This window comes from Arachis duranensis, chromosome 9, assembly GCF_000817695.3.
Source record: "Arachis duranensis cultivar V14167 chromosome 9, aradu.V14167.gnm2.J7QH, whole genome shotgun sequence".
Taxonomy (NCBI): Eukaryota; Viridiplantae; Streptophyta; class Magnoliopsida; order Fabales; family Fabaceae; genus Arachis; species Arachis duranensis.
In genome coordinates, this window is record NC_029780.3 from 102,749,006 (window position 1) to 102,753,854 (window position 4,849).

The following is a 4,849-nucleotide window of genomic DNA, read 5'->3' on the forward strand; positions in this document are numbered from 1 at the left end:
ATCCCGAGCCAAACCCTAAAAAGCGTAAGTTTTCGAATTCGGGTAGTATATACGAGCAGGGTTTTAACACCCTTGCCTGGAGTGAGAAAAACATCCTTCCCCATAGCTTTATTAGTATGGACAATATTACCATACAGAGCCATCTTTATCTTCTCATCCATGGTGGAGTTTGGATAGCTGGTATATGCACAGCCTTATCAAGAGAACTGGAGAAAACTCCCTTTGGTGCTACTCAACGCATGTTGTCTGACTTGTAAGCTGTAGTGGAGGGAGTCTAAAAAGGAGTGGGAGGAAGAAAAAGAATCTCTGCTTTTTGACCTTGGCAAACCTTCCGTTGAGTTGTTGTACCTCTTTGACACAAGTCGGACTTTTCATGTCGAGTACGGCCCTACACTTATTCGGGTTTGCCTCGATTCCTCTCTGTGTGATCATAAAACCCAAGAATTTACCATCTTCTACTGCGAAGGTACATTTTGTGGGATTGAGTCGCATGCCATGTCGTCTTATGGTGTTGAATACTTGCCTTAGGTCGAATAATAACATCTTTTCGTCTTGCGTCTTCACTAACATGTCATCTACGTAGACTTCCATGATCTTTCCGATGTGATCCGAAAAAACTTTGTACATTAATCTTTGGTAAGTGGCTCCCGCATTTTTAAGACCGAAGGGCATAACAATGTAGCAGTAATTTGCCTTTGGGGTTAGGAACGAGGTTTTTTCTTGGTCGGGTGGGTACATTGGAATTTGGTTATATCCCGAGTATGCATCCATGAAGGAGAGGTATTTATATCCGGAGGAGGCATCCACCAGAGCGTCGATGTTCAGGAGTGGGTAGGGATCTTTTGGGCAGGCTTTGTTGAGATGGTATAGTCAGTGCACATTATCCACTTCCCGTTTGAATTTTTTACCAATACGACATTAGCAAGCCATAGCGGGTATTTGACTTCTCTTATGAAACCTGCATCCAGTAGAGCTCATACCTGTTCTTCCACAGCTTGAGAGCGTTCTGGTCCTAGCTTTCTACGCCTTTGTTGTACCGGCCGAGATCCTGGGTAGATTGCTAGTTTGTGGCACATTAGTTTGGGATCTATGCCTGGCATGTCTGCGGCCTTCCACGCAAAGAGGTCAGCGTTGTCTCGTAGAAATTGTATGAGTGATTCTTTTATGTCTCTTTTTAGGAGTGTGCCGATGTTAGTTGTTTGGTCCGGGGTGTCCCCGATCTGGATTTTCTCTACTTCTCCTTCAGGTTGTGGGCGGAGCTCCTCCCGTCTCTGGACTCCTCCGAGCTCAATTGTGTGGAATTCTTCTCCTCTGCCTCTGAGGTTTAGACTTTCGTTGTAATAGCGGCGCACCATCTTCTGATCTGCCTTTATCGTGGCTATTCCTCCTGCAGTTGGGAACTTCATGCATAGATGCGGAGTCGAGACTATTGCGCCGAGCTGATTTAACGTTGTCTAACCTATTAGGGGATTGTAAGCTGAACTTACGTCGACTACGATATAATCTATTTTGAGTGTTCTTGACTGACTTCCTTTCCCGAAAGTTGTGTGGAGCGAGATGTATCCCATCGGTTGAACTGGGGTATTTCCTAGCCCGAACAGGCTGTCCGGATATGCTATGAGTTCTTTTTCTTCCAAGCCGAGTATGTCGAAAGCAGTTTTGAATAAGATATCAGCGGAGCTCCCCTGGTCTATCAACGTGAGGTGAAGATTTGCGTTTGCTAGTATAATAGTGATGACCATGGGGTCGTCATGCCCTGAGGCGACGCCGGACGCGTCTTCTTTGGTAAAAGTGATCGCCGGGATGTCGGGTGCTTCCTCCTTTCCTGCGACGTGATATATGTCTTTGAGATGCCTTTTGCGAGATGATTTAGAGATTTCTCCCCCGGCAAATCCACCGTGTATCATGTGGACATGTCTTTCTGGCGTTCGAGATGATCGCGCGGTTGGTCCGACATCTTCTGCTCTTCTTCTTTTTCTTTGTTCATCATCATAGGTGGCTAGATATCGATCTAACTTTCCTTCTCGTACGAGCTTTTCTATGACATTTTTTAAGTCAAAACACTCATTGGTGGAGTGCCCGCGGATTCGATGGTATTCACAATATTCAGCCCGATTTCCTCCTCATTTTTTGCCTTTGAGAGGTCGAGCTGGTGGTATCTTTTCTGTGTTGCAAACCTCTCTGTATACATCCACAAGAGATACCCGAAGAGGGGTGTAATTGTGGTATTTTTTGATTTTCTCTCCATGTCAATATTCCTTCTTTCTGGAATCTTTGTCTTTATCCCGGGGGGTGAACCCGGCCTTCGAGGTCTCTCCTAATCGGGAGTTTTCCTCCATGTTGATGTACTTTTCTGCTCGTTCCTGCACCTCGTTCAGAGATGTGGGGTATTTCTTTGATATAGATTGACTAAAGCGCCCTTCTCGCAAGCCATTAATGAGGCTCATAATAGCGGCTTCTGTTGGTAGGTTCTGTATATCCATGCATGTCTTGTTGAATCTCTCCATGTAGTTACGCAGGGTTTCCCACTCTCATTGTCTGATTCCCAGTAAGCTCGGAGCATGTTTAGCTTTGTCCTTTTAGATGGAGAATCTGGCCAGGAATTTCTTAGCCATGTCGTCGAAACTTGAGATGGACCTAGAAGGGAGGTTGTCGAACCATCTAATTGTTATTTTTGTTAAAGTAGTTGGAAAGGCTTTGCAACGAATTGCATCTGAGGCGTCAGTGAGATATATTCTGCATCTGAAGTTGCTGAGATGATGGCTGGGATCTGTAGTGCCGTCGTATAAGGTCATGTCTGGGAGTTTAAAGTCCTTTGGGATTTTTGTCTTCATGATCTCCTTGGTGAATGGATCTTGCTCCTTGCGGTTGCTATCTTCAGGAGTAGATCGGCTGGCTTTCGTCTTGACATCGGTCTCAAGTTTTAGGAGTTTGTTCTCCAATACCCAGCGTCGCCTTATTTCCCTTTGTAGGTCCTTCTCGGCCTCTCGTTCACGTAGGGCTTCTTCCTCAAGTTGTTTTAATCGGTCTTGAAATGCATCCATAGCTCCCTCATTTGGGGAGTTCTTCTTGTTGTTGATTTGAGAAGTATCTTTTGGTGTGATATCTGCATTTTTGTGCGGCATTCTTTCCTCTAAATCTGAGGTGTGGTCGTTGTCATGGTCGTCCGCCATGGTGATGGGATGACTTCAGGGTTCCCCGGCAACGGCGCCAATGTTTCGAGGGTTACCTGAAACTGTAGGTCAATCTCGTATGAGATCTTCTGTGTGGGTCGGAGCTGTTGTGTCCGACTTGTTGGACTTGGTGATGGTGCTGATCCTTCGTCCCCAGAGGGTGGGGGGTACCTGTAATGACTCCGATGCTTAAATTAGCAAGGGTATTAAGCAGGTATTGAGTAGAATCAGAGTATGAGTTATACCTGGGTGCTCCAGTGTATTTATAATAGTGTAGAGTGACCTTTTCAGATAAGATAAGTTAGTTATCTTATCTTTATCTTTATCTTATCTTTCATGGGAACCGCCCTTATCTCTATAGGCTTGGGCTGCCGGTTTGTCCTGACCTGAAGAGGTCAGTCGCTTTGTCTGTATGGACATCTCGACCCAGGGTATGAACAAGTCCCGACAACATTGTGGTGGACGGCAAGATTGTTCCTGCTCCAGATGATGAGGAGAACACTACTATGCCTGATCCAAGGATCTCGGGGGGCGCAATTTAGATAGGCTTCTAAAGCTCCCGATCTTCAATTGGGTGGTGAGTCCGTTCCCTCTACAGCTTTATCGATCCCTACAGTGCCAATGTTTGAATGTGCTTCGACTTTTTCTTCTTAACCTGAAGATGCTGCTATTGGCAAACAACTCTGCCCTCTATAATTTCTAGCTTTAAATGGCCCGACCTGTAGGTCTTTTACGAATAATTTTATCTTTTGTAATAATTGTATACTTAACCAACTTTTATTTTGTTACAGTTCTAGTTTGGACAGCTTTTATTTTGTTGTTTTAAAAATCTTTTTTCACTATTCTGATAGTGGTTGTTGCTTGATAATGTTGTTTAGTTATCCTTCCTTAGTTGGTATAACTGTTAGCTTAGTAGAAACTTTGATGGGGTTGTTTCGATAACCTTCGATGATATTGGAAAAAATGTCGGTACATGAAGTTGATCATTTTTCTACCCTTAGTTTATTTGAACTCTGACTTTGAGTAGTCAGGCCTTATCAAGTTACTCTTGCCCTTTGTTTTAGGCCTAACTCTTTTAAGGTTAGACCATGAATTGTTTATATAACTTCTCACACTAATTTGTACGTCGTCACTTCATCTTGCCGACCATGCAGGTCGGAAAATGATTTTTACAGTTTTTCGAGTTTAAAATTAACGCGTTTGAATGGAAAATTGGTAAAAAATGAATTATCCTTAATAAAAGGAAAAGATTTACATAAGTCCACTTGCTACTAAGGATTTATTTTACCCTTATCCCTTGCTATGGTGCCTCATTAAAATCCCCTTCAGAAAAATCTTCTCAGAAAAAAAACCATGAAGTGGAGAAAAAGAGTACTCTAGGGAGCAATGTGCGCTTTCTAGTTGTGTGCGCTTTCTAGTTGTAGTACCTCTTTAAGTTACATGAGTGCCAGGACCTTGGGAGCTCGTTTCCCTTTAAGTCAGACACTTTATAGTAACCATTTCCTAAGACTTTGACAACTTTATAAGGTCCTTTCCAGTTTGCAGACACTTTCCCTCTCCTGACTTCTGAACTCCGATATCATTTCAGATTAGTATGAGGTTGTTCGTGGTAAAGTTTCCCCTGATGACTTTCTGGTTGTACCTTAAGGCCATCCTTTATTTCAATGCTTCCTCTT